The sequence below is a fragment of the Olea europaea genome, chromosome 19, assembly GCF_002742605.1.
Source record: "Olea europaea var. sylvestris chromosome 19, O_europaea_v1, whole genome shotgun sequence".
NCBI lineage: Eukaryota > Viridiplantae > Streptophyta > Magnoliopsida > Lamiales > Oleaceae > Olea > Olea europaea.
The window spans coordinates 122,570-147,897 of record NC_036255.1 but is presented as its reverse complement, the minus strand read 5'-3'; positions in this window follow the sequence as shown (position 1 = coordinate 147,897).

The window sequence follows — 25,328 nt, the reverse complement described above, 5'->3', positions numbered from 1 at the left end:
AATTTCTTGGGCCGTTTCCAATCAACTTGCCAAATTTCTGCCCATTCCGACACCATAGCGACAAATGACAAAATTGCCCCCAGTACGATTTTGCTTTTTTTATGTCCAACACTTCTTCAACCTTACATAATTAATACGAAAATTAATTATTCGGAGGCCAAAATGAAGGAATTTGGCTTAAATCCCGTGATCTCGGGTTTATGCCCCAAGTTCAATTGCTCGGGCCATTTCTAATCAACCTGCCAAACTTTGGCCCATTCCGACACTGTACCGACAAATGACAAAATTGCCCCTGGTGCGGTTTTGCTTCCTTAATTTTCTGTACAACACTTTTTCACCCTGAAATAATTAATACAGAAATTAATTATTCGGAGGCCAAAATGAAGGAATTTGGCTAAAATCCCGTGATCTCGGGTCTGTGCCCCGAGTCCAATTTCTCAGGCCATATCCAATCAATCGGCCAAATTTCGGTCCATTTCGACACCGTCGTGACAAATGACAAAATTGCCCCCGGTGCGATTTTTCTTTTTTAATTTTCTGTCCAATACTTCTTTAACCTAACATAATTAATACGAAAATTAATTATTCGGAGGCCTAAACGAAGAAATTTGGGTAAAATCCCGAAATCTTGGGTCTTAGCCCCGAGTCCAATTTCTCAGGCCGTTTTCAATCAACCTGCTAAATTTCGACCCATTCCGACACCATCGCGATAAAAGACAAAATTGCCCCTGGTGCGATTTTTTCTTTGTTAATTTTCTGTCTAACACTTCAAGCTGACATAATTAATAAAGAAATTTATTTTTCGGACACCTAGACAAAGGAATTTGGCTAAAATCCCGTGATCCGAGGTTTATGCCCCGAGTCCAATTTCACGGGGCGTTTTCAATCAACCTGCCATATCTCAGCCCATTCCGACACCATCGTGACAAATGAAAAAATTACCCCTGTTGCGGTTTTTCTTTGTTAATTTTTTGTCCAAACTTCTTCAACCTGACATAATTAATATGAAAATTAATTATTCGGAGGCCTAAACGAAGGTATTTTGTTAGAATCCCGTGATCCCGGGTCTGTGCCCCGAGTCCAATTTCTCGGGCCATTTATAATTAACCTGCTAAATTGTAGCACATTTCGACACTGTAGCGACAAGTGACAAAATTGCCTCTAGTGCGATTTTGCTTTGTTAACTATCTGTCCAACACTTCTTCAACCTTACATAATTAATACGAAAATTAATTATTCGGAGGCCAAAACGAAGGAATTTGACTTAAATCCGTGATCCCGGGTCTGTGTCCCGAGTCCAATTTCTCGGGCCGTTTCTAATCAACCTGCCAAATCTCGGCCCATTTCGACACCGTAGTGACAAATGACAAAATTGCCCCTGGTACGATTTTGCTTTGTTAATTTTCTATCAAACACTTCTTCAACCTGACATAATTAATACAGAAATTAATTATTTGGAGGTCTAAACGAAGGAATTTGGTTAGAATCCCGTGATCCCGGGTCTGTGCCCCGAGTCCTATTTCTCGGGCCGTTTCCAATCAACCTGCCAAATTTCGGCCCATTTTGACACCGTAGCGACAAATGACAAAATTGCCCCTATTGCGATTTTGCTTTGTTAATTTTCTGTCCAATACTTCTTCAACCTTACATAATTAATACCAAAATTGATTATTCGGAGCCCAAAACAAAGGAATTTTGCTTAAATCCCGTGATCTCGGGTATGTGTCCCGAGTCCAATTTCTCGGGCCGTTTTTAATCAACCTGCCAAATTTCGGCCCATTCCGACACCGTAGCGACAAATGACAAAATTACCCCTGGTGCGGTTTTGCTTTGCTAATTTTCTATCCAACACTTCTTCAACCTGACATAATTAATACAGAAATTAATTATTTGGATGCCTAAACAAAGGAATTTGGCTAAAATCCTGTGATCTCGAGCATGTACCCCGAGTTCTATTTCTAGGGCCATTTTCAATCAACCTACCAAATTCGGCCCATTCCGACACCGTCGCGATAAATGACAAAGTTGCCCTTGGTGCGGTTTTGCTTTGTTAATTTTCTATCCAACATTTCTTCAACCTGACATAATTTATATGGAAATTAATTATTCAGAGGTCTAAACGAAGTAATTTGGCTAAAATCCCGTGATCCCAGGTCTTTCCCCCGAGTCCAATTTCTTGGGCCGTTTCCAATCAACTTGCCAAATTTCTGCCCATTCCGACATCGTAGCGACAAATGACAAAATTGCCCCTAGTACAATTTTGCTTTGTTAATTTTATGTCCAACACTTCTTAAACCTTACATAATTAATACAAAAATTAATTATTCGGAGGCCAATATGAAGGAATTGGCTTAAATCCCGTGATCTCGAGTTTATGCCCCGAGTCCAATTGCTCGAGCCGTTTCTAATCAACCAGCCAAATTTCGGCCCATTTCGACACTATAGCGACAAATAATAAAATTGCCCCTAGTGCGGTTTTGCTTCCTTAATTTTCTGTCCAACACTTTTTTAACCTGACATAATTAATACAGGAATTAATTATTTGGAGGCCTAAATAAAGGAATTTGGCTAAAATCCCGTGATCCTGGGTCTGTGCCCCGAGTCCAATTTCTCAGGCCATTTCCAATCAACCTGCCAAATTTCGGTCCATTTCGACACCGTCGCGACAAATGACAAAATTGTCCCCGGTGCGATTTTTCTTTGTTAATTTTCTGTCCAACACTTCTTCAACCTAACATAATTAATACAGAAATTAATTATTCGGAGGCCTAAACGACGAAATTTGGGTAAAATCCTAAAATCTTGGGTCTTTGCCCCGAGTCCAATTTCTCGGGCCGTTTTCAATCAACCTGTCAAATTTTGACCCATTCCGACACCATTGCGATAAATGACAAAATTGCCCCTGGTGCGGTTTTTTCTTTGTTAAGTTTCTATCAAACACTTCTTCAACCTGACATAATTAATAAAGAAATTAATTTTTCGAACGCCTAAACGAAGGAATTTGGCTAAAATCCTGTGATCCCAGGTCTATGCCCCGAGTCCAATTTCTTGCGGCGTTTTCAATTAACCTGCCATATCTCGGCCCATTCCGACACCATCGTGACAAATGAAAAAATTGCCCCGGGTGCGGTTTTTCTTTGTTAATTTTCTGTTCAACACTTCTTCAACCTGGCATAATTAATATGGAAATTAATTATTCGAAGGCCTAAACGAAGGTATTTGGTTAGAATCCCGTTATCCCGGGTCTGTGCCCCGAGTCTAATTTCTCGGGCCGTTTCCAATCAACCTGCGAAATTTCGGCACATTCCGATACCGCAGCGACAAATGACAAAATTGCCCCTAGTGCGATTTTGCTTTGTTAACTATCTGTCCAACACTTCTTCAACCTTAAATAATTAATATGTAAAATTAATTATTCGGAGGCCTAAACGAAGGAATTTTGCTAAAATCCCATGATTCTAGGTCTATTCCCCGAGTTCAATTTCTCGATCCGTTTCCAATCAACCTGCTAAATTACGGCCCATTCAGACACCGTCGCGACAAATGACAAAATTGCCCTTGGTGCGGTTTTTCATTGTTAAGTTTCTGTCCAACACTTCTTCAACCTAACATAATTAATATGGAAATTAATTATTCGGAGGCCTAAATGAAGGAATTTGACTAAAATCCCGAGATCTCAAGTCTATTACTTGAGTCCAATTTTTGGGGCCGTCTCCAATCAACCTGTTAAATTTCGGCCCATTCCGACACCGTCGCGACAAATGACAAAATTACCACTAGTGCGGTTTTTATTTGTTAATTTTCTATCCAACACTTCTTCAACATGACATGATTAATAACGAAATTAATTATTCAGAGGCCTAAATGAAGGAATTTGGCTAAAATCCCGTGATCCCAGGTCTGTGCCCCGAGTCCAATTTCTCGGGCCATTTCCAATCAACCTGTAAAATTTCGGCACATTCTGACTCCGTAGTGACCAATAACAAAATTACCCCTGGTGCAGTTTTGCTTTGTTAATTTTCTGTCCAACACATCTTCAACCTGGCATAATTAATAAGAAAATTAATTATTCGGATGCCTAAACGAAGGAATTTGGCTAAAATCTAGAGATCTCGGGTCAATGTCCCGAGTCCAATTTCTCGTGCCGTTTCCAATCAACCTTCCAAATTTCGGCCCATTCCGACACCGTCGCGACAAACGACAAAATTGCACATGGTGTAGCTCTTCTTTGTTAATTTTCCGTCCAAAAATTCTTCAATCTGACATAATTATTACAAAAATTAATTATTCAAAGGCCTAAACGAAGGAATTTGGCTAAAATCCTGAAATCTCGAATCTATGCCCCGAGTCCAATTTCTTGGGCCGTTTTCAATCAACTTGCCAAATTTTGGCGCATTCTGACACCGTCATGACAAACGACCAAATTGCCCCTAGTGTGGTTTTTTTTATTAATTTTCTTTCCAACACTTCTTCAACCTAACATAATTAATAAGGAAATTAATAATTTGGAGGACTAAACGAAGGAATTTGGTTAAAACCCCATGATCCCGGGTTTGTGCCTCGAGTCCAATTTCTCGGGTTGTTTCCAATCGACCTGCCAAATTTTGGCCCATTTCGACACTGTCGCGACAAATGACAAAATTGCCCCTGGTGCAGTTTTTCTTTGTTAATTTTTTGTCCAACACTTCTTCAACCTGACATAATTAATATGGAAATTAATTATTCGGAGCCCTAAACGAAGGAATCTGGCTAAAATCCCACGATCTCGAGTCTCATCCCCGAGTCCAATTTCGCGGGCCGTTTCCAATCAACCTGTCAAATTTCGGCCCATTCCGACACCATCGCGACAAAGGACAAAATTGCCCCTGTTGTGGCTTTTCTTTGTTAATTTTCTATCCAACACTTCTTCAACCTGACATAATTAATAAGAAAATTAATTATTCGGAGGCCAAAAAGAAGGAATTTGGGTTAAATCCCGTGATCCCGGGTCTGTGTCCCGAGTCCAATTTCTTGGGCCGTTTCTAATCAACCTGCCAAATTTTGGCCCATTTCGACAACGTAGCGAGAAATGACAAAATTGCCCCTAGTGTGGTTTTGCTCTATTAATTTTCCATCCAACACTTCTTCAACCTGACATAACTAATACAGAAATTAACTATTTGGAGGCCTTAACGAAGGAATTTGGCTAAAACCCCGTGATCTCGGGTCTATGCCCCTAGACCAATTTCTCGGGCCATTTCCAATCAACTTGACAAATTTCAGCCCATTTCGACACTGTCGCGGCATATGACAAAATTGCCCCCCGGTGCGGTTTTTCTTTGTTAATTTTCTGTCTAACATTTCTTCAACCTGATATAATTAATAAGGACATTAATTATTCGGAGGCCTAAAGGAAGTAATTTGGCTAAAATCCCGTGATCTTGGGTCTTTCCCCCGAGTCCAATTTCTCAGGCCGTTTCCAATCAACCTGCCAAATTTCGGCCCATTCCAACGTCGTAGCGACAAATGACAAAATTGCCCCGAGTGCCATTTTGCTTTGTTGATTTTCTATCCAACACTTCTTCAACCTTACATAATTAATACGGCCGTTTCTAATCAACCTGCCAAATTTAGACACATTTTGACACCGTAGCGACAAATGACAAAATTGCCCCTAGTGCGATTTTGCTTTGTTAATTTTCTGTCCAACACTTCTTCAACCTAACATAATTAATACAAAAATTAATTATTCGGAGGCCAAAACGAAGGAATTTTGCTAAAATCCCGTGATCCCAGGTCTTTGCCCCGAGTCCAATTTCTCGGGCCGTTTCCAATCAACCTGCCAAATTTAGACACATTTCGACACCGTAGTGACAAATGACAAAATTGCCCCTAGTGCGATTTTGCTTTGTTAATTTTCTGTCCAACACTTCTTCAACCTAACATAATTAATACGAAAATTAATTATTCGGAGGCCAAAACAAAGGAATTTGGCTTAAATCCCGTGATCCCGGGTCTGTACCCCGAGTCCAATTTCTTGAGCCATTTCTAATCAAACTGCCAAATTTCGGCCAATTCCGACACCGTAGCGACAAATGACAAAATTGCCCCTGGTGCGGTTTTGCTTTGTTAATTTTTTGTCCAACACTTCTTCAACTTGATATAATTAATACAGAAATTAATTATTTGGAGGCCTAAACAAAGGAATTGGGCTAAAATCCTGTGATCCCAGGTCTGTGCCCCGAGTCCAACTTCTCGGGCCTTTTCCAATCAGTCTGCCGAATTTCGGGCCATTTTGACACCGTCGCGACAAATGACAAAATTGCCTCCAGTGAGGTTTTTCTTTGTTAACTTTCTGTCCAACACTTCTTCAACCTGACATTATTAATAAGAAAATTAATTATTCGGAGGCCTAAATGAAGAAATTTGGGTAAAATCCCGAAATCTCGGGACTTTGCCCCGAGTCCAATTTCTAGGGCCGTTTTCAATCAACATGCCAAATTTCGGCCCATTCCGACACCATTGCGGTAAATGACAAAATTGCCCCTAGTGCGGTATTGCTTTGTTAATTTTCTATCCGACATTTCTTCAACCTGACATAATTTATAAGGAAATTAATTATTTGGAGGCCTAAACGAAGTAATTTGGCTAAAATCCCGTGATCCTTGGTCTTTCCCCCCCGAGTCCAATTTCTTGGGCCGTTTCCAATCAACCTGCCAAATTTCGGCCCATTTCGACACCGTAGCGACAAATGACAAAATTTCCCCTAATACGATTTTGCTTTGTTAATTTTATGTCCAACACTTCTTCAACCTTACATAATTAATACGAAAATTAATTATTCGGAGGCCAAAATGATGGAATTTGGCTTAAATCCCGTGATCTCGGATTTTTGCCCCGAGTCCAATTGCTCGGGCCGTTTCTAATCAACCTTCCAAATTTTGACCCATTCCGACACCGTAGCTAGAAATGACAAAATTGCCCCTGGTGCGGTTTTGCTTTGTTAATTTTCTGTCCAACACTTCTTCAACCTGACATAATTAATACAAAAATTAATTATTCGGAGGCCTAAATGAAGGAATTTGGCTAAAATCCCATGATCCCGGGTCTATGCCCCGAGTCCAATTTCTCAGGTCATTTCCAATCAACCTGCCAAATTTCAGCCTATTTCGACACCGTCGCGACAAATGACAAAATTGCCCCCGGTACGATTTTTCTTTGTTAATTTTCTATCCAACACTTCTTCAACCTAACATAATTAATACAGAAATTAATTATTCGGAGGCCTAAACGAAGAAATTTGGGTAAAATCCCGAAATCTCAGGTCGTTGCCCCGAGTCCAATTTCTCGGGCCATTTTCAATCAACCTATCAAATTTCGACCCATTCCGACACCATTGCGATAAATGACAAAATTGCCCGTGGTGCGGTTTTTTTCTTTGTTTATTTTCTGTCCAACACTTCTTCAACCTGACATAATTAATAAAGAAATTAATTTTTCGGATGCCTAAACGAAGGGATTTGGGTAAAATCCCTTGATCCCAGGTCTATGCCCTGAGTCCTACTTCTCGGGGCGTTTTCAATCAACCTGCCATATCTCGGCCCATTTCGACACCATCGCGACAACTGAAAAAATTGCCCCTAGTGCGGTTTTTCTTTTTTAATTTTCTGTCCAACACTTCTTCAACCTAACATAATTAATACGGAAATTAATTATTCGAAGGCCAAAACGAAGGTATTTGGTTAGAATCCCGTGATCCTGGGTCTGTGTCCCGAGTCCAATTTGTCGGGCCATTTCCAATCAACCCGCCAAATTTCAGCACATTCCGACACAGTCGTGACAAACGACAAAATTGCCCCTGTTGCGGTTTTTCTTTGTTAATTTTCTGTCAAACACTTCTTCAAACTGACATAATTAACACGCAAAATTAATTATTCGGAGGCCTAAACGAAGGAATTTGGCTAAAATCCCGCGATTCCAGATCTATGCCCCGAGTCCAATTTCTCAGGCCATTTCCAATCAACCTGCCAAATTACGGCCCATTCCGACACCGTCGCGACAAATGACAGAATTGCCCCTGGTGCGGTTTTTCTTTGTTAATTTTCTGTCCAACACTTCTTCAACCTGACATAATTAATATGAAAATTAATTATTCGGAGGCCTAAATGAAGGAATTTGACCAAAATCCTGAGATCTCAAGTCAAAGACTTGAGTCCAATTTCTGGGGCCGTTTCCAATCAACTTGCCTAATTTCGGCCCATTTCGACACCGTCGCGACAAATGACAAAATTGCCACTAGTGCGGTTTTGCTTTGTTAATTTTTTGTTCAACATATCTTTGACCTGACATAATTAATAAGGAAATTAATTATTCGGAGGCCCAAATGAATGAATTTGGCAAACAAATGATAAAATTGCCCCTAGTGCAGTTTTACGTTGTTTATTTCCTGTCCAACACTTATTCAACCTGACATAATTAATAAGAAAATTAATTATTCGGAGGCCAAAATGAAGGAATTTGGCCCAAAACCCGAGATCTCGGGTCTTTCCCCCGAGTCCAATTTCTTTGGCCGTTTTCAATAAACCTGCCAAATTTTGTTCCATTCCGACATCATCGCGACAAATAACAAAATTGCCCCTGCTGCGGTTTTTCTTTGTTAATTTTATGTTCAACACTTCTTCAACCTGACATAATTAATAAGGAAATTAATTATTCGAAGGCCCAAATGAAGGAATTTGGCTAAAATCCCGTGATCCCGGGCATTCACCCTGAGTCCAATTTCTCATGCCGTTTCCACTCAACCTGTCAAATTTCGGCACATTCCGACATCGTAGCGACAAATGACGAAAATTGCCCCAGGTGGGGTTTTTCTTTGTTAATTTTTTGCCCAACACATTTTCAACCTAACATAATTTATAAGAAAATTGATTATTCGGAGGCCTAAATGAAGGAATTTGGCTAAAATCTCGAGATCTCGAGTCCATGACTCGACTCAAATTTCTCGGGTTGTTTCCAATCAACCTGCTAAATTTCGGCCCATTCCGATACCGTCTGATAATTGACAATTCACCTGGTGCAATTTTTCTTTGGTAATTTTCCGTCCAACACTTCTTCATCCTAACATAATTATTACAGAAAATTAATTATTCAGAGGCCTAAATGAAGGAATTTGGCTAAAATCCAGAGATCTCGGGTTTGTGCCCCGAGTCCAATTTCTCGGCCCGTTTTCAATCAACCTGCCAAATTTCGGCCCATTCTGATACCGTCGCGACAAATGAGAAAATTGCCCCCACTGCGGCTTTTTGTTGCTAATATTCTGTCCAACACTTCTTCAACCTGACATAATTAATACGAAAATTAATTATTCGAAAGCCTAAACGAAGGGATTTGGCTAAAATCCTGAGATCTTGGGTATTTGCCCCAAGTCCAATTTCTCAGGCCATTTCCAATCAACCTGCCAAATTTCGGCCCATTCTGACACCATCGTGGCAAATGACAAAATTGCCCCTGGTGCGATTTTACTTTGTTAATTTTCTGTCCAACGATTCTTCAACCTGACATAATTAATAAGGAAATTAATTATTCGGAGACCTAAACGAAGGAATTTAGCTAAATTCCCATGATTCCAGGTCTGTGCCCCAAGTCTAATTTCTCAGGCCGTTTCCAATCAACCTGCCAAATTTCAGCCCATTCCGACACCGTCGCAACAAATGTCAAAATTGCCCCAAGTGCAGTTTTTCTTTGTTAATTCTGTGTCCAACACTTCTTTAAACTGACATAATTAATATGTAAAATTAATTATTCGGAGGTCTAAACGAAGGAATTTGGCTAAAATCTCATGATCCCGGGTCTTTGCCCCGAGTCCAATTTCTTAGGCCGTTTCCAATCAACCTGCCAAACTTCGACCCATTCCGCCACCATCGCGACAAATGAAAAAGTTGCCCCTAGTGCGGTTTTGTGTTGTTAATTTTCTGTCCAATACTTCTTCAACTTAACATAATCAATACGAAAATTAATTATTCGGAGGCCTAAACGAAGGAATTTGGCTAAAATCCCGAGATCTTGGGTCTTTGACTCGGGTCCAATTTCTCGGGCCGTTTCCAATCAACCTACAAAATTTTAGCCCATTCCGACACTGTCGCGATAAATGACAAAATTGCCCCTAGTGCGATTTTACATTCTTAATTTTCTGTCCAACACTTCTTCAAGCTGACATAATTAATACGAAAATTAATTATTCGGAGGCCTAAACCAAGGAATTGGGCTAAAATCCAGAGATCTCGAGCTATGTTCCAAGTCCAATTTCGCAGGCCGTTTCCTATCAACCTGCCAAATTTTGGCCCATTCCGACAACGTCGCGACAAATGACAAAAATGCCCCTGCTGCGATTTTTCTTTGTTAATTTTCTGTCCAACACTTTTTCAACCTTACATAATTAAAACAGAAATTAATTATTCGGAGGCCTAAAGGAAGGAATTTGGCTAAAATCCCACGACCCTGGGTCTGTGCCCAAGTCTAAATTCTCGGGCCATTTCCAATCAACGTGCCAAATTTCGGCTCATTCCGACACGATCGCGACAAATGACAGAATTGGCTGTGGTGCGGTTTTTCTTTGTTAATTTTATGTCCAACGCTTCTTAAACCTGACATAATTAATATGGAAATTAATTATTCAGAGGCCTAAATGAAGAAATTTGGCAAAAATCTCGAGATCTCGAGTCTCATCCCCAAGTCCAATTTCGCGGGCCGTTTCAAGTCAACCTGCGAAATTTCGGCCCATTCCGACACCATCGCGACAAAGGACAAAATTGCCCCAAGTGTGGTTTTTCTTTGTTAATTTTCTGTCAAACACTTCTTCAACCTGATATAATTAATACGAAAATTAATTATTTGGAGGCCTAAACGAAGGAATTTGGCTAAAATCCCAGGATCCTGAGTCTGTCCCCTGACTCCAATTTCTCAGACCATTTCCAATCAACCTGCCAAATTTCGGCCCATTTCGACACCACCCCGACAAATGACAAAATTGCCCCCGGTGCGGATTTTCTTTGTTAATTTTCTGTCCAACACTTCTTCAAACTGACATAATTAATAAGGAAATTAATTATTCGGAGGCCCAAATGAAGGAATTTGGCTAATATCCCGTGATTCTGGGTCTATGCCTCGAGTCCAATTTCGCGGGTCGTTTCCAATCAACCTGCCAAATTTCGGCCCATTCCGACACCGTCAAGAAAAATGAAAAAATACCCATGCAGCGATTTATTTTGTGAATTTTCTGTCCAACACTTCTTCAACCTGACATAATTAATAAGGAAATTAATTATTCGGAGGCCTAAATGAAGTAATTCGGCTAAAATCTCTTGATCCCGAGTCTTTGCCCTAAGTCCGATTTCTCGAGCTATTTCCAATCAACCTGCGAAATTTCGGCCCATTCCAACACCGTAGCGACAAATGACGAAATTGCCCCTAGTGCGATTTTGCTTTGTTAATTTTCTGTCCAACACTTCTTCAACCTTACATAATTAATCCAAAAATTAATTATTTGGCAGCCAAAATGAAAGAATTTGTCTAAAATCCCATGATCCCGGGTGTATGCCTCGAGTCCAATTTCTCGGGCTGTTTCCAATCAACCTGCCAAATTTCGGCCCATTCCGACAACATAGTGACGAATGACAAAATTGCCCCAGGTGCGGTTTTGCTTTGTTAATTTTATCTCCAACACTTCATCAACCTGACATAATTAATATGGAAATTAATTATTCGGAGGCCTAAACAAAGGAATTTGGCTAAAATCCCGTAATCCTGGGTCTGTGCCTCGAGTCCAATTTCTAGGGTCATTTCCAATCAACCTGCCAAATTTTAGCCCATCTCGACACCGTTGCGACAAATGACGAAATTGTCCCTTGTCCGATTTTTCTTTGTTAATTTTCTATCCAACACTTCTTCAATCTGACATAATTAATACGGAAATTAATTATTCGAAGGCCTAAACAAAGAAATTTGGCTAAAATCCCGAAATCTTGAGTCTTTGCCCCGAGTCCAATTTCGTGGGAGGTTTCAATCAACCTTCCAAATTTCGTCTGATTCCGACACCGTCGCGAAAAATTGCAATATTGCCCCTGGTGCAGTCTTTCTTTGGTAATTTTCTATCCAACGCTTCTTCAACCAGACAAAATTAATAGTAAATTAATTATTCGGAGGCCTAAACGAATGAATTTGGCTAAAATCCAATGATCCCGGGTCTGTGCCCCGAGTCCAATTTCTCGGGCTGTTTCCAATCAACTTGCTAAATTTCGGCCCATTTCGACACCGTAGCGACAAATGACAAAATTGCCCCAGGTGCGATTTTGTGTTGTTAATTTTCTGTGCAACACTTCTTCAATCTGACATAATTAATACGGAAATTAATTAGTCGAAGGCCTAAACGAAGAAATTTGGCTAAAATCCCGGGATCCTAAGTCTGTCCCCCGACTCCAATTTCTCGGGCCATTTCCAATCAACCTGCCAAATTTCGACCCATTTCGACACCGTCCCGACAATGACAAAATTGCCCCCGGTGCGGTTTTTCTTTGTTAATTTTTTGTCCAATACTTCTTCAATCTAAATTAATACGAAAATTAATTATTTGGTGGCCTAAACGAAAGAATTTGGCTAAATTCTCGAGATCTCGGGTCTTAGCCCCGAGTCCAATTTCGCAGGCCGTTTCCAATCAACTTGCCAACCTCGGCCCATTCCGACACCATCGCGACAAATGACAAAATTTCCCATGGGGCGGTTCTTCTTTGTTAATTTTTTGTCCGAAACTTCTTCAACCTCGCGTAATTAATTATTCAGAGGCCTAAACGTAGGAATTTGGCTAAAATCCTGTGATCTTGGTTCTGTGCCCCGAGTCCAATTTCTCGGCCCGTTTCCAATCAACCAGCTAAATTTTAGCCCATTCCGACACCGTCGTGTGACAAAATTGCCCCTTGTGCGATTTTTCTTTTTTAATTTTCTGTCCAACATTCTTCAACCTGATATAATTAATACGAAAATTAATTATTCGGAGGCCTAAAACAAAGGAATTTGGCTAAAATCCTGTGATCACAGGTCTATGCCCCGAGTCCAATTTCTAAGGCCGTTTCCACTCAACCTGCCAAATTTCAGCCGATTCCGACACCGTCGCGACAAATGAAAAAATCATCCCTACTACGATTTTGCTTTGTTAATTTTCTGTCCAACACTTCTTCAACCTAACATAATTAATACGAAAAATAATTATTTGGAGGCCTAAACGAAGGAATTTGGCTAAAATCCCGTGACCCCGTGTCTTTACCCCTAGTCTAATTTCTCGGGCCGTTTCCAATCAACCTGCCAAATTTCGGCCCATTCCGACACCGTCACGACAAATGACAAAATTACCCTGGTGTAGTTTTGCGTTGTTAATATTCTGTGTGGCACTTCTTGAACCTGACATAAATAATACGAAAATTAATTATTCGAAAGCCTAAACGAAGGGATTTGGCTAAAATCCTGAGATCTCAGGTATTTGCACCAAGTCCGATTTCTTAGGCCGTTTCCAATCAGCCTGCCAAATTTTGGCCCATTCCGACACCATCACGACAAATGATAAAATTGCCCCTGGTGCGATTTTGCTTTGTTAAATTTCTGTCCAACACTTCTTCAACCTGACATAATTAATAAGGAAATTAATTATTCGGAGGCCTAAACGAAGGAATTTGGCTAAAATCCTATGATTCCAAGTCTATGCCCCGAGTCCAATTTCTCGGGCCGTTTCCAATCAACTTGCCAAACTTCGCCCCATTCCGACTCCATCGCGACGAATGACAAAATTGCCCCTGGTGCGATTTTTCTTTGTTAATTTTTTGTCCAACACTTCTTCAACCTGACATAATTAATACGAAAATTAATTATTCGGAGGCCTAAACGAAGGAATTTGGCTGAAATCCCACGACCCTAGGTCTACGCCCTGAGTCCAATTTCTCGGGCCATTTCCAATCAACCTGCCAAATTTCGGCTCATTCCGAAACCATCGCGACAAATGACAAAATCGCCCCTTGTACGATTATTCTTTGTTCATTTTATGTCCAACACTTCTTAAACGTTAATAATTAATATAGAAATTAATTATTCGGAGGCCTAAATGAAGGAATTTGGCTAAAATCTCGAGATGTTGAGTCTCATCCCCAAGTCCAATTTCGCGGGCCGTATCCAATCAACCTGCCAAATTTTGGCCCATTCCGACACCATCGCGACAAAGGACAAAATTGCCCCTGGTGTGGTTTTTCTTTGTTAATTTTCTGTCCAACACTTCTTCAACTTGATATAATTAATGCGGAAATTAATTATTCGGAGGCCTAAACGAAGGAATTTGGCTAAAATCCCGAGATCTTGTGTCTCTGCCCCGAGTCCAATTTCTCGGGCCATTTTCAATCAACTCGCCAAATTTCGGCCCATTCTGACACCGTCGCGACAAATGATAAAATTGCCCCTGGTGTGGTTTCACTTTGTTAATTTTTTGTCCAACACTTCTTCAACCTGACATAATTAATAAGGAAATTAATCATTCGGAGGCCTAAATGAAGTAATTTGGCTAAAATCTCGTGATCCCGGGTCTATGCCCCGAGTCCGATTTCTCAGGCCGTTTCCAATCAACCTGCCAAATTTCGGCTCATTCCAACACCGTAACGACAAATGACAAAATTGCCCCTTGTCCGATTTTGCTTTGTTCATTGTCTCTCCAACACTTCATCAACCTGACATAATTAATACGGAAATTAATTATTTGGAGGCCTAAACAAAGGAATTTAGTTAAAATCCTGTAATCCCAGGTCTGTGCGTGGAGTCTAATTTCTCGGTCCATTTCCAATCAACCTGCCAAATTTCGGCCGATTTCGACACCGTTGCAACAAATGACAAAATTGCCCCCGGTCCGATTTTTCTTTATTAATTTTCGGTCCAACACTTCTTCAACCTGACATAATTAATATGGAAATTAATTGCCTAAATGAAGAAATTTGGCTAAAATCCCAAAATCTCGGGTCTTTGCCCCGAGTCCAATTTCGTGGGCGGTTTCAATCAACCTGCTAAATTTCGGACTATTCCGACACCGTCGCGACAAATGGCAATATTGCCTCTGGTGCAGTTTTTCTTTGTTAATTTTCTGTCCAACACTTCTTCAACTGGACAAAATTAATATGGAAATTAATTATTCGGAGGCCTAAATGAATGAATTTGGCTAAAATCTCGTGATCCCGGGTCTGTACCTCGAGTCCAATTTCTCGGGCCGTTTCCAATCAACCTGCCAAATTTTGGCCCATTCCGACACCCTAGCGACAAATGACAAAATTGCCCCTGGTGCGGTTTTGTGTTGTTAATTTTCTGTCCAACACTTCTTCAACATGACATAATTAATACGGAAATTAATTATTCGGAGGCCTAAACAAAGAAATTTGTCTAAAATCCCGTGATCCTGGGTCTGTCCCCCAACTCCAATTTCTCGGGCCATTTCCAATCAACTTGCCAAATTTCGGCCCATTTCGACACCGTCGCGACAAATGACAAAATTGCCCTAGGTGCAGTTTTTCTTTGTTAATTTTCTGTCCAATACTTCTTCAAACTGACATAATTAATACGGAATTTAATTATTCGGAGGCCTAAATGAAGGAATTTAGCTAAATTCCCAAGATCTCGGGTCTTAGCCCTAAGTCCAATTTCGCAGGCCATTTTCAATCAACTTGCCAAACATCGGCACATTCCGACTCCGTCGTGACAAATGACAAAATTTCCCATGGGGCGGTTCTTCTTTGTTAATTTTCTGTCCGACACTTCTTCAACTTGGCGTAATATAAATGAAAATTAATTATTCGGAGGACTAAACGAAGGAATTTGGCTAAAATCCTGTGATCCCGATTCTGTGCCCTGAGTCCAATTTCTCAGCTTGTTTCCAATCAACCTGTCAAATTTCGGCCCGTTTCGACATTGTCGCGAGACAAAATTGCCCCTCGTGCATTTTTCTTTTTTAATTTTCGGTCCAACATTCTTCAACCTAATATAATTAATACAAAAATTAATTATTCAAAGGCCTAAACAAAGGAATTTTTCTAAAATCCCGTGATCCCAGGTCTGTGCCCCGAGTCCAATTTCTAAGGCCGATTTCGACACCGTCGCGACAAATGACAAAATCGCCCCTGCTGCGATTTTGTTTTATTAATTTTTTGTCCGACACTTCTTCAACCTGACATAATTAATACGGAAATTAATTATTTGGAGGCCTAAACGAAGGAATTTAGCTAAAATCCTGTGATCCTGGGTCTTAGCCCCCAGTCTAATTTCTCAGGCCATTTCCAATCAACCTGCCAAACTTCAGCCCATTCTGATATCGTCGCGACAAATGACAAAATTGTCCCTGGTGTGGTTTTACGTTGTTAATATTCTGTCCAACACTTCTTTAACCTGACATAATTAATACAAAAATCAATTATTCGAAAGCCTAAACGAAGGGATTTGGCTAAAATCCTGAGATCTCGGGTATTTGTACCGAGTCCGATTTCTCAGGCCATTTCCAATCAACCTACCGAATTTTGGCCCACTTCAACACCGTCGCGACAAATGACAAAATTGCCCCTGGTGCAATTTTGCTTTATTAATTTTCTGTCCAACAGTTCTTCAACCTGATATAATTAATAAGGAAATTAATTATTCGGAGGCCTAAATGAAAGAATTTGGTTAAAATCCCGTGATTCTAGGTCTATGCCCCGAGTCCAATTTCTCGGGCCGTTTCCAATCAACCTGCCAAATTTCACCCCATTCCGACACCATTGCGACGAATGACAAAAATGGCCCTGGTCCGATTTTTCTTTGTTAATTTTTTGTCCAACACTTCTTCAACCTGACATAATTAATACGAAAATTAATTATTTAGAGGCCTAAACGAAGGTATTTGGTTAGAATCCCATGATCCCGGGTCTGTGCCCCGAGTCCAATTTGTCAGGCCTTTTCCAATCAACCTGCCAAATTTCAGCCCATTCCGACACCGTCGCGACAAATGACAAAATTGCCCCTGGTGCGATTTTTCTTTGTTAATTTTCTGTCCAACACTTCTTTAGCCTGACATAATTAATATGGAAATTAATTATTCGGAGGCCTAAACGAAGGAATTTGACGAAAATCCTGAGATCTCAGGTCATTGACCCGAGTAAAATTTCTAGGGCCGTTTCTAATCAACCTGCCAAATTTCGGCCCATTCCGCCACCGTCGCAACAAATGACAAAATTGCCCCTGGTGCGATTTTGCTTTGTTAATTTTCTGTCCAACACTTCTTCAACCTGACATAATTAATAAGGAAATTAATTATTCAGAGGCCTAAACGAAGTAATTTGGCTAAAATCTCGTGATCCCGGGTCTTTGGCCCGAGTCCAATTTCTCGGGCTGTTTCCAATCGACCTACCAAATTTCGGCCCATTCCGACACCGTAGCAAAAAATGACAAAATTGCCCCTAGTGCGACTTTGCTTTGTTAATTTTCTGTCCAACACTTCTTCAACCTTACATAATTAATCCGAAAATTAATTATTCGGAGGCCCAAATGAATGAATTTGGCTAACATCCCGTGATCCCGGGTCTGTGCCCCGAGTCTAATTTCTCAGGTCGTTTCCAATCAACCTGCCAAATTTCGGCCGATTCCGCCACCGTCGCGACAAATGAAAAAGTTGCCCATGGTGTGGTTTTGCGTTGTTAAATTTCTGTCGAACACTTCTTCAACTTGACATAATCAATACGGTAATTAATTATTCGGAGGCCTAAACGAAGGAATTTGGCTAAAATCCGTAGATCTCGAGTCTTTGACTCTAGTCCAAATTCTCTGGCCATTTCGAATCAACTAGCAAAATTTCGGTCCATTCCGACATCGTCGTGAGAAATGACAAAATTGCCCCTAGTGCGGTTTTGCATTTTTAATTTTCTGTCCAACACTTCTTCAACCTGACATAATTAATACGAAAATTAATTATTCGGAGGCCTAAACGAAGGAATTTTGGCTGAAATTCCGAGATCTCGGGCTATGTTCCGAGTCCAATTTCTTGGGCCGTTTCCTATCAACCTGCCAAATTTCGGCCTATTCCGATAACGTCACGACAAATGATAAAATTGCTCCTGGTTCAGTTTTGCGTTGTTAATTTTCTGTCCAAAACTTCCTCAACTTGACATAATTAATGCGAAAATTAATTATTCAGAGGCTTAAACGAAGGATTTGGCTAAAATTCGATGATCCCGGGTGTATGCCCCGAAGTCCAATTTCTTGGGCCGTTTCCAATCAACCTACCAAATTTCGTCCCATTCCGACAACGTAGCGACAAATGATAAAATTGCCCCTGTGTGGTTTTGCTTTGTTAATTTTCTGTTCAACACTTCGTCAACTTGACATAATTAATACGGAAATTAATTATTCGGAGGCCTAAACGAAGGAATTTGGCTAAAATCCCATGACCCCGGGTCTGTGCCCCGAGTCCAATTTCTCGGGCCATTTCCAATCAACCTACCAAATTTCGGCCCATTCCGCCACCATCGTGACAAATGACAAAATTGCCCCTGGTTCGATTTTTCTTTGTTAATTTTCTTTCCCACACTTCTTCAACCTGACATAATTAGTAAGGTAATTAATTATTCGGAGGCCTAAATGAAGGAATTTGACTAAAATCCCGAGATCTCGGGTCTTTTCCCGAGTCCAATTTCGAGGGCCGTTGCCAATCATCCTGCAAAATTTCTGCCCACTCCGACACCGTCGCAACAAATGGCAAAATTGACCCTGGTGAGGTTTTTCGTTGTTAATTTTTTATCCAACACTTCTTCAACCTGACATAATTAATAAGGAAATTAATTATTCAGAGGTCTAAATGAAGGAATTTGGCTATAATCCCATGATCCTAGGTCTGTACCCCGAGTCCAATTTCTCTGGTCATTTCCAATTAACCTGCCAAATTTCAGCCCATTCCGACACCGTCATGACAAATGACAAAATTGCCCCTGGTGCGGTTTTGTTTTGTTAATTTTCTGTCCAACACCTCTTCAACCTGACATAATTAATACGAAAATTAATTATTCGGAGGCCTAAACGAAGGAATTTCGCTAAAAACCCGAGTCCAATTTTGGGGCTGTTTCCAATCAACCTGTCAAATTTTGGCCCATTCCAACACCGTCGCGGCAAATTACATAATTGCCCCTGGTACGGTTTGGTGTTGTTAATTTTCTATCCAACACTTCCTCAACCTGACATAATTAATACGAAAATTAATTATTCGGAGGCCTAAACGAAAGAATTTGGCTAAAATCTCGTGATCCCGGGTCTATGCCCCAAGTCCAATTTCTCGGGCCGTTTATTAGTTCTTGGGTCTTTGCACCGAGTCCAATTTCGCGGGCCGTTGCCAATCAACCTGCCAAATTTTGGCCCATTCCGACCCCGTCGTGACAAATGACAGAATTGCCCCTGGTGTGGTTTTTCTTGTTAATTTTCTGCCCAACACTTCTTCAACCTGACATAATTAATAAGGAAATTAATTATTCGGAGGCCTAAATGAAGGAATTTGGCTAAAATCCAGTGATCCCGAGTCTGTGACACGAGTCCAATTTCTCAGCTCGATTCCAATCAACCTGCCAAATTTCGGCCCGTTCCAACACCGTCGAGACAAATGACAAAATTACGTCTGGTGCAGTTTTTTTTAATTTTCTGTCCAACATTCTTCAACCTGACATAATTAATACAGACATTAATTTTTCGGAGGCCTAAACATAGGAATTTGGCTAAAATCTCGTGTTCCAAGGTCTGTGCCCCAAGTCCAATTTCTCGGGCCGTTTCTAATGAACCTGCCAAATTTTTGCCCATTCCGACACCGTTGTAACAAATGACAAAATTACCCCTGGTGCGATTTTGCTTTGTTAATTTTCTGTCCAACACTTCTTAAACCTGACATAATTAATACGGAAATTAATTATTCGAAGGCCTAAACGAAGGAATTTGGCTAGTATCCCGTGATCCTAGGTCTGTGCCCCGAGTCCAATTTCTCGGGCCGTTTCCAATCAACCAGCCAAATTTCGGCCCATTCCGACACCATCGCGACAAATGGCAAAATTGCCCCTGGTGAGGTTTTTCTTTGTTAATTTTCTGTCCAACACTTCTTCAACCTTACATAATTAAAACGAAAATTAATTATTCAGAGACCTAAACGAAGGAATTTGGCTAAAATCCCGTGATCCTGGGTCTTTGTCCCGAGTACAATTTCTCGGGCCGTTTCCAATCAACCAGCCAAATTTTGGCCCATTCCGACACCGTCGCAACAAATGACAAAGTTGCCCCTGGTGCGGTTTTGTGTTGTTAATTTTCTGTCCAACACTTCTTCAACCTAACATAATTAATACAGAAATTAATTATTCGGAGTTCTAAACAAAGGAATTTGGCTAAAATCCAGTGATCCCGGGTCTACGCCCCGAGTCCAATTTCTCAGGCCATTTGCAATCAACCTACTAATTTCCACCCATTCCAACATCGTAGCGACAAATGACAAAATTGCCCTTGTGCTGTTTTGCTTTGTTAATTTTCTATTCAACACTTCTTCAACCTGACATAATTAATACGAAAATTAATTATTCGGAGGCCTAAACGAAGGAATTTGGCTATAATCCCATGATCCCACGTCTGTGGCCCGAGTCCAATTTCTCGGGCCATTTCCAATCAACCTGCCAAATTTCAGCCCATTCCGACACCATCGCGACAAATGACAAAATTGCCCCTGGTGCGAATTTTCTTTGTTAATTTTCTGTCCAACACTTCTTCAACCTGACATAATTAATAAGGAAATTAATTATTCGGAGGCCTAAACGAAGGAATTTGGCTAAAATCCCGAGATCTCGGGTCTGTGCCCCGAGTCTAATTTCGCGGGCCGTTGCCAATCAAACTGCCACATTTGGGCCCACTCCGACACCGTCGCGACAAATGAAAAGATTACCCCTGGAGCGGTTTTTCTTTGTTAATTTTCTGTCCAACACTTCTTCAACCTGACATAATTAACAAGGAAATTAATTATTCGGAGGCCTAAACGAAGGAATTTGGCTAAAATCCCGTGATTTCAGGTCGGTTGCTTGAGTCCAATTTCTCTGACCGGTTCCAATCAACATGCCAAATATCGACCCATTCTGACACCATCACGACAAGATAAAATTACCCCTGGGGCAGTTTTCCATTGTTAATTTTCTGTCCAACACTTCTTCAGCTTGACATAATTAATTACTAAAATTAATTATTTGGAGGCATAAATGAAGGAATTTGGCTAAAATCATGTGATCCCGAGTCTATGCCTCGAGTCTAATTTCCCAGGTCGTTTCCAATCAACCTGCCAAATTTGGGCCCGTTCTGACACTGTCGTAACAAATGACAAAATTTCCCCTGGTGCGATTTTTTTTTATTTTCTGTCCATCATTCTTTAACCTGAGTTAATATGGAAATTAATTATTCGGAGGCCTAAACAAAGGAATTTGGCTAAAATCCCGTGATCTCGGGTCTGTGCCTCGGGCCGTTTCTAATCAACCTGCCAAATTTCGGCCCATTTCAACACCGTAGCAACAAATGACATAATTGCCCCTGTTGCTTTGTTAATTTTCTTTTCAACACTTCTTCAACCTGACACAATTAATATGAAAATTAATTATTCGGAGGCCTAAACGAAGGAATTTGGCTAAAATCCTGTGATCCCGGGTCGGTGCCCCGAGTCCAATTTCTCGGTCCGATTCCTATCAACCTGCTAAATTTTGGCCCATTCCGCCACCGTCGCGACAAATGACAAAATTTCCCCTGGGGAGATTTTTTTTGTTAATTTTCTGTCCAACACTTCTTCAACCTGGCATAATTAATACGAAAACTAATTATTCAAAGGCCTAAACGAAGGAATTTGGCTAAAATCCCCTGAACCTGGGTCTGTGCCCCGAGTCCAATTTCTCGGGCCATTTCCAATCAACCTACGAAATTTCAGCCCATTCCAACACCATCGCAATAAATGACAAAATTGCCCCTGGTGCGGTTTTTCTTTGTTAATTTTCGGTCCAAAACTTCTTCAACCTTACATAATTAAAATGAAAATTAATTATTTGGAGGCCTAAGCGAAGGAATATGGCTAAAATCTCGTGATCTCGGGTCTTTGCCCCGAGTCCAACTTCTCGGGCCATTTCCAATCAACTTGCCAAATTTCGGCCCATTCCGACACTGTCGCGACAAATGACAAAATTGCCCCTGGTGCAGTTTTGCGTTATTAATTTTCTGTCCAACGCTTCTTCAACCCGACATAATTAATACAGAAATTAATTATTCGAAGGCCTAAACGAAGGAATTTGGCTAAAATCCCGTGATCCCGAGTCTATGCCCCATGTCCAATTTCTCGGGCCGTTTCTAGTTAACTTGTCGAATTTCGGCCCATTCCGACCCGTAGCGACAAATGAAAAAATTGCCCCTGTGCGGTTTTGCTTTGTTAATTTTCTATTCAACACTTCGTCAACCTGACATAATTAATACGGAAATTAATTATTCGGAGGCCTAAACAAAGGAACTTGGCTAAAATCCCATGATCCCGGGTCTGTGCCCCGAGTCCAATTTCTTGGGCCATTTCCAATCAACCTGCCAAATTTTGGCCCATTCTGACATCATCGCGACAAATGACAAAATTGCCCCAGGTACGATTTTTCCCTGTTAATTTTCTGTCAAACACTTCTTCAACCTGACATAATTAATAAGGTAATTAATTATTCGGAGGCCTAAACGAAGGATTTTGGCTAAAATCTTGAGATCTCGGGTCTTTGCGTCGAGTCCAATTTCGCAAGACGTTGCCAGTCAACCTGCCAAATGTCGGCCCACTCCAACCCGTCGCGACAAATGGTAAAATTGACCCCCGTGCGGTTTTTTATTGTTAATTTTCTGTCCAACACTTCTTCAACCTGACATAATTAATAAGGAAATTAATTACTCGGAGGCCTAAATGAAGGAGTTTGGCTAAAATCCCATGATCCCGGGTCGGTGCCCAGAGTGCAATTTCTCGGTCCGATTCCAATCAACCTATCAAATTTCGGCCCATTCCGACACTGTCTGGCAAATGACAAAATTTTCCCTAGGGTAGTTTTTCTTTGTTAATTTTCTATCCAACACTTCTTCAACCTGGCATAATTAATACGAATATTTATTATTCGAAGGCCTAAACGAAGGAATTTGGCTAAAATCCCATGATCCTGGGTCTGTGCTCCGAGTCCAATTCTCAAGCCCTTTCCAATCAACCTGCCAAATTTCAGCACATTCCGACACCGTCGCGACAAATGACAATATTGCCCCTGATGCGGTTTTTCTTTTTTAATTTTATGTCCATTACTTCCTCAACCTGACGCAATTAATAAGGAAATTAATTATTCGGAGGCCTAAACGAAAGAATTTGGCTAAAATCCCGTGCTCCCGGGTTGGTGCCCCGAGTCCAATTTCTCGGTCCAATTCCAATCAACCTGCCAAATTTCGGCTCATTCCGATACTATCGTGACAAATGAAAAAATTTCCCTTGGGGCAATTTTTCTTTGTTAATTTTCTGTCCAACACTTCTTCAACCTAGCATAATTAATACGGATATTAATTATTCGAACGCGTAAACAAAGGAATTTGGCTAAAATTTCGTGATCCCGGGTCTGTGCCCTGAGTCCAATTTCTCGGGCTGTTTTCAATCAACCTGCCAAATTTTGGCCTGTTCCGACACCGTCGCGACAAATGACAAAATTGCCCCGGTGCGGTTTTTCTTTTTTAATTTTTTGTCCATCATTCTTCAACATGACATAATTAATACGAAAATTAATTATTCGGAGGCCTAGACAAAGGAATTTAGCAAAAATCCCGTGATCCCGGGTCTGTGCCCTGTGTCCAATTTCTTGCGCCGTTACCAATCAACTTGCCAAATTTTGGCACATTCCGACACCGTTGCGACAAATGATAAAATTGCCCCTAACCGGTTTTGCTTTGTTAAATTTCTGTTCAACACTGATTCAACATGACATAATTAATACGAAAATTAATTATTCAACAAAGGAATTTGGCTAAAATCCTGTGGACCTGGGTCTGTGCCCTGAGTCCAATTTCTCGAGCCATTTCCAATCAACCTACCAAATTTCGACCCATTCTGACACCATCGCGACAAATGACAAAATTGCCCCTTGTGTGGTTTTTCTTTGATAATTTTCTGTCCAACACTTCTTCAACCTGACATAATTAATAAGGAAATTAATTATTCGATGGCCTAAATGAAGGTATTTGGCTAGAATCCTGTGATCCTGGGTCTGTGCCCCAAGTCGAATTTCACGGGCCGTTGCCAATCAACCTGCCAAATTTCAGCCCATTATGACAACGTTACAACAAATGACAAAATTTTCCCTGGGGCGATATTTCTTTGTTAATTTTCTATCCAACACTTCTTCAACCAGGCATAATTAATACGGAAATTAATTATTCAGAGACATAAACAAAGGAATTTGACTAAAATCCCGTGATCCCGGGTCGGCGCCCCGAGTCCAATTTCTCAGTCCGATTCCAATCAACCTGCTAAATTTCAGCCCATCCTGACACCGTTGCGACAAATGACAAAATTTTCCTTGGCGCGGTGTTTCTTTGTTAATTTTTTGTCCAACACTTCTTCAACCTGGCATAATTAATACGAAAATTAATTATTCGAAGGCCTAAACAAAGAAATTTGGCTAAAATCTCGTGATCCCGGGTCTGTGCCACGAGCTCAATTTCTCGGGCCATTTCCAATCAACCTGCCAGATTTTGGCCCATTCCGACACCGTCACGACAAATGACCAAATTGCCCCTGGTGCGATTTTAATTTGTTAATTTTCTTTCCAACACCTATTCAACCTGGCATAATTAATACGAAAATTAATTATTTGGAGGCCTAAACATAGTAATTCAGCTAAAATTCTGTGATCCCGGGTCTTTGCCCCGAGTACAATTTCCCGGGCCGTTTCCAATCAACCTGCCAAATTTCGGCCCATTCCGACACCGTAGCGACAAATGACAAAATTTCCCCTGGTAGGATTTTGCGTTCTTAATTTTCTGTCCAACACTTCTTCAACCAGACATAATAAATACGAAAAATTAATTGTTCGGAGGCCTAAACGAATGAATTTGGCTAAAATCCTGAGATCTCGGGTCCATGCCTCGAGTTCCATTTCTTAGGCCGTTTCTAATCAACCTGCCAAATTTCGGCTCATTCCAACATCGTCGCGACAAATGACAAAATTGCACCTAGTGCGATTTTTCTTTGTTAATTTTCTGTCCAACAC